General features: G+C 46.3%; 1 protein-coding gene across 2 annotated transcripts in view; it reads left to right on the top strand.

Annotated features, from left to right (window-relative positions):
- The window catches only part of RPP40 (ribonuclease P/MRP subunit p40), a 49,767-nt gene that overhangs the window by 20,863 nt on the left and 14,959 nt on the right, over positions 1-13,945 (top strand). The window lies entirely within an intron of this gene.

Raw genomic sequence — 13,945 nt, 5'->3', positions numbered from 1 at the left:
GCTTAGTAGTTGTGGCTCGCAGGCTCTAGAGCGCAGGCTCAGTAGTTGTGGCATGTGGGCTTCAGTAGTTGTGGTTCGCGGGCTCTAGAGCACAGGCTCAGTAGTTGTGGCACACAGGCTTAGTTGCTCCGCAGCATGTGGGATTTTCCCAGGCCAGGGCTCGAACCTGTGTCCCCTGCATTGGCAGGCGGATTCTTAACCACTGCACTACCGGGGAAGCCCCTAGTTATCTATTTTATATACAGTGGTGTGCATGTGTCAATCCCAGTCTCCCAATTTATCCCTCCCCCACCCCCACTTCCCCCCCAGTAACCAAAAGTTTGTTTTCTACATCTGTGACTCGTGTTTTGTAAATAAGTTCACTTGTACCTTTTTTTTTTTTTAATATAAGCCATATCATAAGCCCTTCCTCAAGGAAACTTTCACCAGAGCCCAACCACCTTGGGAATTACCAGAGCCTCAGAGTCCTGGGGGACGGGAAATGCCCAACTGCAGCCCCCTCTACCCTCCTGTGTCCCCTGAGTGGGGACAGGGGAGTGGAGTGGTCGGCTGAGAAGCACTCTGGCAGGTCACAGCCCTAGGCACAGGCTCACTGCATGGTGAGGTCTGATAGACACCTGTAGATAGGCTCTGACATCTGTAGATAGGCTCCTATGAGGTCTGATAGGCTCCTGTAGAATCACAGGAGATTACAGTAGAAAGAACTGCAAACCACATTTAAGAAAAAGACTCTAGGAAACCCCAGAGATGATGGGGAGACAAAAACAAGGGCACAGGAAATTTCAGCCCCTAACACCTACAACTACAGCAAAGAGCAAACACAGCTTAACTTCTAGCCGTACAAACAGAGCTTCTCACTAAAAGCGTATTTACTTTTACCCAGGACATCATGTCTACCTTTCAACAAAAAGTTGCAAAGTGTACTATACGGCAAAAAACGCAGCTTGAAGAGACAGAGCAGGCATTAGAACCAGACTCAGATATGGTGGGAAATTTGGCATTATTGGACCAGGAATTAAAATAACTATGATTAATAAGCTAAGGGTTCTAATGGAGATAGTGGACACTTGTGAGAACAGGTGGGTAATGTAAGCAGAGAGATGGAAACTCTAAGAAAGAATCAAAAGAAAATGCTAGAAATCAAGAACAATGTAACAGAAATGAAGAATGCCTTTGATGGGTTCATTATCACCTAGACATGGCAGAGGAAAGAATCAGTGACCCTGAAGATACATCAACAGAAAAGTCCCAAACTGAAAATCGAAGAGAAAAAATGTCACCGAGTCCAAGCTTGCACTGCTCACCGCACGAAAGGCCAATCGATCGAGAGACGAGGTGTTGGGACCACGAATAGTGGCTTTGTTTGGAAAGCCAGCAGACGGGGAATTTCTTCTTTCCTGCAGGCATTCACAGGTGGGCCTGGTCAGGATGTTTCCTGTGAGCTAAACAGTCAGGCACGGGAGGCCAGGTTCCAGGAAATGGGCCATTCTGTATACTTTAAGTTATAGGCAACATCCCTTTAGTAGTTAACTTGTGGCAAAAGCAATAGAACCACAAAGGATAAAGTAAAAGAAACAGGTCTAATATGGAGTCAGAGTTGTTCTTCCCTATTACAAAAAGCAGGAAAGAGACAGAACAGAATATCCACGAACTGTGGGAGAATTACAAAAGGTGTAACATACACATGATGGGAACACCAGAAGGAGAAGAGAGAAAGGAACAGAGGAAGTATTTGAAGTAATAAAGGCTGAGAATTTCCCCAAATTAGTGATAAACACCAAACCACAGATTCAGGAAACTCAGAGAACACTGTGCAGGCAAATACCAAAAAGATCTACACTAAGACATATTCTAACCACAGAAAAATCAAGGACAAAGAAAATCTTGAAGAAAACAGGAAATAAAGACCTTACCTCTAGTGGGACAAGGTAAAATTCCATCTGTCTCACGAATCATGCAAGCAAAATAGAAAAAACTCACCAACTTAGAATTCTGTATCCAGTGAAATTGTCCTTCAAAAGTAAAGGGGAGGGGCTTCCCTGGTGACGCAGTGGTTGAGACTCCGCCTGCCGATGCAGGGGATACGGGTTTGTGCCCCGGTCCGGGAAGATCCCACGTGCCGCGGAGCGGCTGGGCCCGTGAGCCATGGCCGCTGAGCCTGTGCGTCCGGAGCCTGTGCTCTGCAATGGGAGAGGCCACGACAGTGAGAGGCCCGTGTACCACAAGAAAAAAAAAAAAGTAAAGGGGAAATAGACATTCTCGGACACACAACATTGAGGGAGACACCCCCCGACTACTGGAGGACCCGGCAGACTGAGTCAGTGCTGTGCCTGGGCTACACGTGGGAATCGGTCCAGGACGCACTGATGGGCTTGAGCATGACGAAGTGACGACCACCTGTCCGCTCCTGGGCTACAGGACACCCCAGCTGGAGGGCTGCACCGTCCCCATGAAGCCCCGCCCTCAGCCGACCCACTCACAGTTGCAGTCGTTCCCCGGCCTGTGAGCTTGTGCCCTAAACCTCGGGCTCCACAGCCTCCCGGGCTCAGGGCTGTGGCCTCTGGTTGGTGACACCGTGTCTCTCGAGTGGCCAGTTCGGTCGTGGGAGAGATGAGACAAGCAGCCACGGTGGGCAGCACTTTTCAGAGTTCCTTGTGAATTAACTTGTCTGCAGTCCCCTGAGTCCTTCTCTGCACAAGCAGGGCAGGGCCCTGAGCACAAATTCTACCTGGAAGAAAAATGGAGCTGTCCAGAGTGCTGGAATCGCTGAGCATGACGGAGCCCTGTTCAGCTCAGGGGACAGTGCCCTGCAGGCCTGGGGTGCACTAGCGCCCCAGGAGTCACAGCATTAGGAGGAGCCTGATCCAGATCTAACAGGAGGGCGGTGGCTCAGGGCAGCCTCCCTGCTCCTCTCTGCTCCTTACGAGCTGGAGGGCAGACACGGAGTGATGCCTTCGGCCTGAGCTGTCTGTTTAAAAGTCACTTGTGAAAGTGGAAGAGCCCCTTTCCCCTGGCCAGTCCTTTCCTATTTTGTACAAGTTAATTTATCCAAGACGTTAATATTTTGACTCCTGAGGGAATATTAGGAGCTGGGTACGTAAATACGGATGATAAATATTTGTTAAACAAATGTATTTATTGGGCAGCTACTGTGTGCTTGGATGGTGCTAGAGCTAGAAAGCTGATAAGATACAGTGCTTGTCCTCCAGGAGCAGTAATTAGTTGGAGATTCAGTCACAAGTATTTATTACGTGCCCAGCACCCAGCAAGTAATAAAGAAGCGTCTCTTTACTTTTAGTTGGTGAATGGTGCAGATGAGTGTAGAGGCTGCGCCCTGAACCCGGCCTGGGGGTTTGGGAGGTTGTGGGGAGTGGAGGGAAGGTGAGGCTTCCTAAAGGAAGTGAGGATTGAGTGCGTGGGTGGGTGGAAGTGAGCTGGCTGAGGAAGGACGGGATAGCAGGGAGCTTCGGAGACCCGGCCCTGACAGAGCAGAATGTACCTGTCAGGAGTGCATTTAGCAGTGAGCTGTGTGCGTGGTGAAAACAGTATTCCGTTCACTTGGAAAGGTAGGTGGAGGTAAGTTCTGCGCTGCTGGGGTCCAGCAGAGGCACACAGCAGCTCCACGTGCCTTCCTGGGTTGCCCGGAACATAGACATTAACTGAGAAGATTTCAGATGCATGAACTCAGTGCTTTCCATAGATGTTCTGTAGGACACAAGGTGCTTGGATATTAATAAGTGCCACGTGATAAATAGGTCCTAGGGTCAAACTGGTTCAGAAGATGCAAATACCCACTGTGAATCTCTAGAGAGGGTAAAGCCTTCAATTTTCCAGATGGTCTGGGGAGATTTTCACCTGAGCATCTTGAGAAGCAAGTGCTCAGAGTACACGCTGGGGATGGCCGTGTCGGCACCCAAGTGGCAGGGATGCTGCATGGCAGGTCTCGTAGTTCTGATTCTCCCTGAAGATGCACTGCTCCCCAAGATCTGCACAGCTAGAGGCAGGCTGGAGGGAGGTAGCTGCAAAGCACTAATGATGAGAAGACCCACAAATGGAGAGTGAAAGAAGGTGACCGGTTGACAACTTCAGTGTTACCCACAGCTCCTCTGTTGTGTGCTGGGTGTTGAAAGCCCTTCAGCTCTCAAAGTACCAGCTCAACCTGATGGCTGGAAAGCATCTGCCCTTTCTTCTCGCGTTTCTTTGCATTCTTCTGACCTCTTAAGGCAGTGCAGAGACTGGCATGGCTATTAAAGTCAACAACTATTTTTATAGGTGGGACGTTGGTTGGGAGAAAGGACTTCTTGATTGGAATAGGAAACACTGACTGGCAAGTAATTGTACATCTTTTGGTCCCTCGACACTTGAGAAACTTGTGCTTTCTAAGAATGGTGGTTTTCAGAGGAAAACTAGCTAAATTTTTTAGTGAAAGCTACTTAAGGGTCATTTCTCATCCATATTATAAATGTCAGGGTTATCAGATCTTTCCTGGAGGATCTGACCCACGCTTGGGCTTCAAAGGGAGGAAAAGGAACAGATTTCTCCTGATTTCATAGAGCATCTGTTCTTGGGTCACCTGTACAAAATCATCGTTGCCCCAGTTACTCTTCTGACGTCAGTATTGATTTCAATGTCATGTGATTTGCAGTTTTCATGATGCTCATGTCTTTTTAAGATCCTGTATGAGAAAAGGTTCTTACAGATCACATAGGATTGTGCATCAGTCTCCATGTGTTCTTGCTGAGTTTGTAGACGTCGCCTTTAAGGGACGTCTCTCAGGATGGGGAGGACTTGGACTTGAGCAGAAGGGAGGTAACCCTGTGAGCAAATGGAGGTGGGAGTGTGGGGTGGGTTTGGGGTGGAGTTCTTGTGTTTATTTATCGTTCCCTCTTATCACAATTGATCCCGGCCTCGGTGCCTTGAAGGAGCCAAGGTTAGGACAGTGCAGGGGTGGTGGGTGACAGCATTCAGAAAGGGAAATGTACAGAGAGCAAATTTTGTACTAACCTTTGTTGTATCTACTTCATCTCCATTAGGTAGATGTCTTCTGCGTTCCACGTATACTCCAGAATCATTCTTCATCCATATGGAAGTCTCTCGTGTAAATTGCTTAAATTTTGAAAGTTATCCTATCTCTAAAATCAAATCTGGTTGGATGTTGCAACCTCCAGCCACCACCTTTCCTCTCCCGCCTAAGTCTTTCACACGCTCATCCTTAGGAAGTTCTATATCATTTTCCTAAAATCATTAATAAAATGTAATTAAATACTTGCTCATCTGCTTAAAGATGTGCATTATTGCACCAAAAAATAGAGCTACTCAAAATTTACGATGTGAAGGGAAGTAAAATCTTGCATTATTTTCGATTAACTCTTAGTGTTGAAACCTTGTGTCTCCCATGTGTGAGGTGAAAAATCTGAGAAACTCACTAGTTTTAAAAGTGTCATTTGGGAATTCCCTGGCAGTCCCGTGGTTAGGACTCGGTGCTTGCACTGCCGTGGGCCCAGGTTGGATCCCTGGTCGGGGAACTAAGATCCCACAAGCCACATGGCACGGCCAAAAAAAAAAAAAAATGTCATTTAAGGGGGAAGGAAATGAAGGCCTGTGTTGATCTGGGCGTGTGATGATTCACACCTCTCTTTCTGCCTTGCAGTTTGAGGACTGGGGAGTGATGCTTTTATTCTGGGCAGGTCTCTCTGAGAATAAGCACAGTATGTTAGCAAGGCAAGAAAGTCTCAGAATACCGCTTTCTTCTTCTCCCTTTCTCCAAATGAGCTAATGACTTATCATTCATGCATTCCTCCTTCACATTTTCCCTCTCTTTGCAGATGCTGTCACAAAGTTCTTCTAACGCCCCCTTCAATAAAGTCATACTGTTGGCATCCACTCCTGAGATGCCAGCTCACATCTCCCTGACCAGGGCTCAGCCACCACAGCCAATCCCCTGAGCCCCGTGTGCTTGGCCTCTGTCCTCTCAGACCGTCCCCAGGCACAGGGGACAGATCTCAGGTGGGGTGGACCTGAGCTTTGTCCAGAGTCAGACTGCTTGGTGAGGCCACCAGAGAGTTCTGGAAGGTCCCTTGATTGAAGATTTTGTGGTGGGTTTTGTTTGGTTTTTTAAATTAATTTATTTGTTTTTATTTTTGGCTGTGTTGGATCTTCGTTGCTGTGCGCAGGCTTTCTCTAGTTGCAGCGAGCAGGGGCTATTGTTCATTGCGGTGCACGGGCTTCTCATTGTCGTGGCTTCTAGTATTGCAGAGCACGGGCTCTAGGTGCACAGGTTTCAGTAGTTGTGGCGCACGGGCTCAGTAGTTGTGGCATGAGGGCTCGGTAGTTGTGGCTTGCGGGCCCGAGAGCGCAGGCTCAGTAGTTGTGGCGCACGGGTTTAGTTACTCTGCAGCATGTGGGATCTTCCCAGACCAGGGCTCGAACCCGTGTCTCCTGCATTGGCAGGCAGATTCTTAACCACTGCACCACCAGGGAAGCCCCTCGTGGTGGGTTTTTCAGCATGCCCTCTAGGCTGAGGTGCTACCCTTTGGGGGCATGGACTTTCTCCTTGAGTATGGCCAGCACGGTGCCCAGCACGTAACACTGCTCATGAAACAGCATTTCCCTCTTTTTCCTGCAAGGGAGTTCCAGAAAAAGAACCACAAGGAAATTTCAGAAGAGAGACCACAATGTACAATTGAGGTAGATCAGGAATGTTTTGTGGTTGAGGGTGATTTGAACCAAGAATCGAAGCATAGGCACCTTCGTTCACCAGATTCTATAGTCTCCCTGGTATAGTTCAGGTACTGCTACAGGATAAGAATGTAATAGTGACGAAACAAACACAAGAGTTTGCAGTCTGGTGAGTCAGACAAATGTTCACCAAATAATTGCGTAAATAAATATAAATTTAATTGGAAAGTGACCTAAATGTCCAGTGAATATGGGGAAGTAAAGTATAACATGTTTTTATATTTTTTTCTTGAAATACAGTTGATTTACAATATTGTGTTAGTTTCAGGTGTAGAGCAGAGTGATTTTTTTTTGCAGATTATATTCCATTATAGGTTAGTACAAGATACTGGGTATATTATAAGATATTGGGTTATTATAAGATATTAGGTATAATTCCCTGTGCTCTACAGTAGATCCTTGTTGTTTATTTTATGCATAGTAGTGTGTTACTGTTAATCCCGTGCTCCTAATTTGCCCCTCCCTTCTCCTTCTCCCCTTTGGTAACCATAAGTTTGTTTCCTATGATACGACATGTTCTTTGGATTTAATGTTATATAGCCATTGAAATTGTTTCAAAGAATTCTGAAGTGATTGCAGTAACACTGGTTATTTAAAAAGGGGTGTATAAAAGCATAGAGTGTAATCTCTATTTTACAAAAACAAACGCATGATTGCCTCTGCACGGGAAAGTTGGTTATAGCACATTTTTCTTGTTTCTAGAGGTAGGCTTGTAGTGATATAAACTTCCTTCTTAGAACTGCTTTTGCTGCATCCCATACATTTTGAGTCATTGTATTTCCATTTTTATTTGTCTCCAGGTATTTCTTGATTTCTTCAGTGACCCACTCGTTGTTTAGTAGCATGTTCAGACTCCACACGTTTGTGTTTTTGCAGTTCAAACACACTCTAACCACCCTACATTTCACTCCCCAGGGGAGTCCCAGTTGGCCCCTGCCTCTCGGGGAGGCTCTCCAAGATCAGGTAGTGAGTCTGACCCAGGCTCCTTTCCGATTACTGCCTCTGCACTGGGACTTGGAGTGTGTGAGGTTTTGCACATGCCCTTTAAGAGGGGAGTCTCTGTTTGCTACAGCCCTTTGGCTCTCCTGAACATAAGTGCCACTGGTTATCAAAATCAGATGTTCTGGGGGCTCATCTTCCCCAAGCAGGAACCCCAGGCTGGGAAGCCTTATATGGAGCTTGGACCCCTTTCTCCTTGGGGAGAACCTCTGCAGTTCTGAAAATCTTCCCATTCTCCCTTGTGGGAGAACCTCTGCAATTCTGAAAACTGGGGCATGTGTCTGACTGTACTGCATCTCCTCCTATCCATCTCACCATGGTTCTTTCTTTATGTCTTTAGTCGTGGGAAATCTTTTCTACTGGTCTTCAGCTCATTCTCATAGATAGTTGCTCTGTAAGTAGTTGTAATTTTGATGTGTCTGTGGGAGGAGGTGAGTTCAAGGTCTTCCTACTCAGCCACCTGGGCCACCCTCTCTGGTGGGTGTCTCAAAATCTGGGGGTTTTTTTCCCCTCCATCAAAGGGGACAGGAATTGTTGACGTACTGCTTTCTGGAGTACTTAAAGCAAATATGTTTCCAGTTTGAATATTACGGCTAATGAAATTACCAGAGTGATGCGTTCTTAATTTTGCTCCTTGATGCTAAGTGCACGTGACAGGTCTGCTGAGTGTTGCCCCTTTGCCATCCAGCGGCAGGCGGGGACTCACGGGGACTCGCGTGACCCCAGCTGCTCTGCCTGCCTCCCTGGGAAGGGGCTGCGTTCAGCTGTGTCCTCCCTCCAAGCTTCAGGAGCCCAAGACTCACTCTGTTGCTGAAAAATAGGAACCACAAGCGTTTCTGGTGGTTTACTGTGGGGTGCAGTGATCTTCCTACAGCTTAAGGAACAGGTTCTAAAAAACAAGTATCAGGTAGAACTGTTTTGCACACATTTTCAGGTTAACCATGAAAAAAAAATGTCCACTTGTTTAAGAAAATGCCACGATTTATGCTTTGTGATAAAAATTGTTTAATGATTATTAATTGTCAAGCACCATGACCAAATATTTCCGATATACGCAATGTATGTGATGGACAAATTAGTAACGGAACAATCAGTACTCTAATACAAAAATATCAAGAACAGGCAGTTTTAAAAAAAAAATTTAAACTCTAATTAAAATATGAAAAGATTTTAAACATCACTAATAAGAAATAAATATAAAAGCATACATATTAAAGGATCAGATTGGCAGAGATCAAAAAACTCACAATACTCAGCATCAGGAAGGAACTGGAAATGTGACTTCTTACTATCAGTGGGAATACCCGTAGATACATTTCTGTAAGGCTGCTTTCCAAAATATTATGACAACTTAGAAGATGCACATGCTTTTTTGACATGACGGTTACCTTCGTCCAGGATTGCTAAGTACGGCATTAGTTATTTCACATGACCATGAGTGGGGAGCTTACTGGGCCTGGTCCCTCTGAGCTGTAACTCACTGGATTCAGGGCTTACACTTAGCCCCAGGGGAAGCCCAAGTTGCTGTGCTGGTGACCGAAAGGACATTTATTCTGGACAGAACGATCACAGATTCTAGAGCAGGGGCCCTGACATGTTGTCAGAAGGGACACTTTTCACTTCCATCAGATCACTAACATCTGTGCAGGGCCACCCTGGCAACTCTGCAGATGAAGGCTCACCCACGTGGCTCCCTCTCCAGGGCTCAAACGGCTGCTCTGAAATCTTCCTGCAGATCCTTATCTAGGGCAAATCCCATTTCTCCACCCTGTCTGGACTAGAGATCGGCTGGGCCTGAGGCTGTGAGGAAACAGCAGGTTCCTCCTTTTCTCCCTTCTTTACCACCTTTGTTAAAGCTTTGAGTTCCAGGGACAGCAGCCTTGTCACCCCACTCCGTTTTGGAACCTGGGCCACATGGACACCCCGAGTGTGTCCCGCCCCACCAAGAACGCTGTTTGCTCTGCTGATGTGAGTGTCTCTATACACAAGTGCCCTCAGATGCTCAGAGTAGCGAGTGTGGTTATTGTGGTGTGGACTGTGTTGTCACGAGGCAGAATTTGGGCCTGGAGACCTACCTACATACACTTGGCACTGACTTACATACCAGCCCCTGACAAGTCCCTCCAAATACTTGTCTACGAATTCAGCTATATGGTGCAGCCAGCCACTGTCGTAGCCAGATCTGCTATTACGGGCTTCACACACACGAAGTACTGAGTAGATCTGTCAAAACGTAATCGTGATAATAATAAATTAGGGCTTCCCTGGTGGCGCTGTGGTTAAGAATCCGCCTCAGGGGACACGGGTTCGAGCCCTGGTCCGGGAAGACCCCACATGCCGCAGAGCAACTAAACCCGTGCGCCACAGCTACTGAGCCTGCGCTCTAGAGCCCGCGAGCCACAACTACTGAAGCCCACGTGCCTAGAGCCCGTGCTCTGCAACAAGAGAAGCCACCACAATGAGAAGCCCACAGACCGCAATGAAGACCCAACACAGCCAAAAATGAATAAATAACTTTAAATAAAATAATAAATCAGCTCAGGCAGCTCACAAATACAGCTGCCAGTAGCTGCTCCTTAGCCCTGGTTCCTTGTGCTGGAGCGACGTCTCAGTCAACATTCTCTAGGGAAACTGCCTTTCTAACCCACCGCAGAAAAACAGAGAAGGAAAGGAAACTACCATTTCTTTACTGTCTTTCATCTGGTAGGCACTGTCCTAGTGCTGCGGTTATTTCCCATTTCTTTCTATTATTTAATGTGAAATCTGCATAGTTTGTGTAGTTGGTTGGAGAAGAGAACACACAGGAAAGATCACGTGGACTTTGAAGCCTGCCTGTAGGGCTTGCAGTGCAGCTCTTCGCTGACCTGAAACCACAGATACTACTGAACCCTATATATACGTTATGATTTCTTTCCTATACCTACACACCTATGACAAAGTTTAATGTATAAGTTAGGCATGGTAAGATATTAACAGCAATAACCAATAATAAAATAGAACAATTATAACAGTATACTGTAAAAATGTTACATGGATGTGGTCTCTCTCTCAATATATCTTATCATACTGTACTCACCCTTCTTCTTGTGTCTGGGTGACGAGATGAAGTGAGGTGAATGGCGTAGGCATTGTGACATAGCATTAGGCTACTACTGACCTTCTGACCATATGTCAGAAGGAGGATAGTCTGCTTCCAGTGATCCTGGATTCTCAGCCGTGATGACGTGGGTGGTTGGGTGCCGGGAGCAGACGATGTCCATGGCGGGGGAACCCAGGCGGAACAGAGCCGGACAGGAGAGATTTCATCACGTTACCCAGAATGGTGCCCAGTTTAAAACATGAATTTTTTATTCCTGGAATTTTTCACTTAATATTTTTGGACCGTGCTTGGCCATGGGTAACTGAAGCTGCTGAAAGCGAAACCACAGCTAAGCGGGGGGGGGGGGGGAGGGGGGGGACTACTGTACCATTTTCCAATAAAAAGAGTCAGGGTTTCTTGGAGAAAAGGCTAATTCTGGCACTGAGGTGGAAGATACAAGATGAGCCTGGAGCATCTTAATAATGCCAGAAACTAAGAAACTGCTTTTTTAAAAAAAGTATGGAAATGTCAAAAAAAAGCTGACCTGGAAGAGCTCCCAATGGCTCAAACTGGAACAATGTGAGCCAGCATTGGATTATTACCCAGAGGGCGCAGTCCTCACCTGATACGCCAACAATGATGACCGTAGGCGAGATTTGGTCCTGAATGCAAACATTCCCAGGGAAACTTAAAGGAGACACAGTATATTGGCCTCAGATATTTCCTCCAAATATTTATTAGTAAATTTTTATCTTATTTTCTTTAAAAGACCTATGAGTATTCAAAGCAAAAATTATAACATTGTATCGTGGGGTTTATAACGTGCAGGTGTAAGATGTATGTCAACAGTAGCACAAAGGATACAGAGAGGTTTTTATAATGTCCACGTCTGACAATAGTACACTCTTAGTTCTAAGTGGATTGTAATATGTGAAAGATGCATATTGTAACCCCTGGAACGACCACTAAAACAATGCAAAGAGGTGTCGCTTAAATGCTAGTAAAGGAATTAAATGGAATAAAAAAGTGTTTGTACAAGCATGCTCATAGACCCTTGGGCCAGAGTAGCCCAAACCAGCAAGTAACCCAAATATCCATACACAGAAAAATGTATCAACAAACGGTGATATGTTTACACAGGAGAATACAACTCAGAACTTAAAGGAGCAAACTACAGGGGCACACACTGCGGATGAATCTATAAACACGCTGCTGAGTGAGACAAGCTGGCCGTGACACATGATTGTAGGATGACAGGCAAAATGAACCCGTGGTGATTGTAGGATGACAGGCAAAATGAACCCGTGGTGAAAAAAAATCACAAGAGCGTTTGCTTGTGCGGGGAGAAAAAAATTGCCTGGGAAGGAACTTGAGGGAATTTTCTGGAGGTGATGAAAATATTCTGTTCTTGAAAGGGGTGACGTATACATGGGTGCATTTATTTCTCACAGTTAATGTCTGTGCCTTTCAATGTATGTACCTCTTACCTCATGAAAAAGAAAAACAATTGAAAAAAAAGTGAAGGGTGGGTAGTAGCTTGAGGTATTGATGAAAGAGAAATAGCAGGTAATTAGGAGTCACTGAAGCTGGGTGACAGGTTTCTTATAGCTTTTTGCTATTCTGTAAATGCTTAAAATTTTCTGTAACAAACTGCTTTTATCAAAAACGGAAATTGGTCTACAGTGTTAGCTGGTGAGGTGTTGGTTTCTTCGTGGAGGAGAGAGGGAGAAGTGATGGCGGGGTGTGTCGGGGAGGCCGGAGCGAAGCTGATGTTGCTTTTGGCCACACAAGCGTGTCCACTCTGCAATGACCCATCGAGGTGCCCGTGAATGCTTCCTGCATACATCTCTGTATGCATGTTACATGCCGATAATATTTAAATGCTGCATATTTACACAAAAATCCTAACTCAGTATCTCAGAATAACAGCAGGGTTTTGTCTTGTTTTTTTTTTTTTTTTGCGGTACGCGGGCCTCTCACTGTTGTGGTCTCTCCCGTTGCGGAGCACAGGCTCCGGACGCGCAGGCTCAGCGGCCATGGCTCACGGGCCCACCAGCTCCGCGACATGTGGGATCTTCCCGGACCGGGGCACGAACCCGTGTCCCCTGCATCGGCAGGCGGACTCTCAACCACTGTGCCACCAGGGAAGCCCTGTCTTGTTTTGAAGCAGGACACGTTCACTGATGGTCTCATCAGGTGGATTTTAATATCCCAAAGTATTCACGTCCTAACCCTCAGGTGACCCCTTAGAGTCTTCCAGTTTTTCCCTCCATTTGGTAGGTGCCGTGATTTTTATTTTTTATGATGCGATACTTTTTCCAGAGCAGCTCATCAGGACCACGACTCTTAGCACAGCACCCCGTGCACAGTGGGCACTCAGAACCTGCAGAACTGGGCTGAATCAGGAATAAAACTAGTGGAAGGGATGCCGAGGGTGGTAAGTAGGCTGTGCAGGTGAGGCTGGAAGACCACGACCCAGCAGCGAATGCTTTTACTTGATGAACCATTTGGAACAAGTTCACCCAAAGATGTGGGTTTAAAGCGATGGTCTTCAGCCTTGACCAGGCCCCGTAATCACCTGGAGAGCCATAAAAAATACCGATGCCTGGGCCTCACTCTAGGGATTCTGATTTAATTGGTCTGTTGCACTCGGGTTTAAGGAATTTTAAAAGCCCCCCAGGTGATGGTCCTGTGCAGCCAGAGGTGAGAACCACTGACTCAGGGCTGTCGAGGCATTAGCTGCAAGTGATTTCCACGTGTGCTCCGGGGTCTCCGAAAACAGCTTTGCCCTGTTAAAAGCAAAGGACTACTTCTTACTCAGCAGCAGGAGGAAATGTCTTCTTAGCAGATCTATTTCTGTGTCACTTGCTGTCAGATTCAGAGGTGGTTTTAGACACGGTAGTTTGATTTAGTCTGTGTTGAAAATCATAAATAGCCTACCAGTACCAAAAAAAGATGAGAAGAATTTGCCAACACGTGGAGTGCATTATGTATTTTTCAAATTTCTCCTGTGATTAGTAATGAAAACGGTATTGCTGGGGCCTGATTTCCTCAACTCAGCCCTTGGCCATTTCCCCAAGTTATTCCAAGTCTTTCCAAGACACTTCACCACTCTCTCAAGGGGATTAT

This window comes from Pseudorca crassidens, chromosome 10 (assembly GCF_039906515.1).
Source record: "Pseudorca crassidens isolate mPseCra1 chromosome 10, mPseCra1.hap1, whole genome shotgun sequence".
Classification (NCBI taxonomy): Eukaryota; Metazoa; Chordata; class Mammalia; order Artiodactyla; family Delphinidae; genus Pseudorca; species Pseudorca crassidens.
Note: the sequence above shows the minus strand (reverse complement) of the source record. Positions and strands in the feature narration are given on the sequence as shown.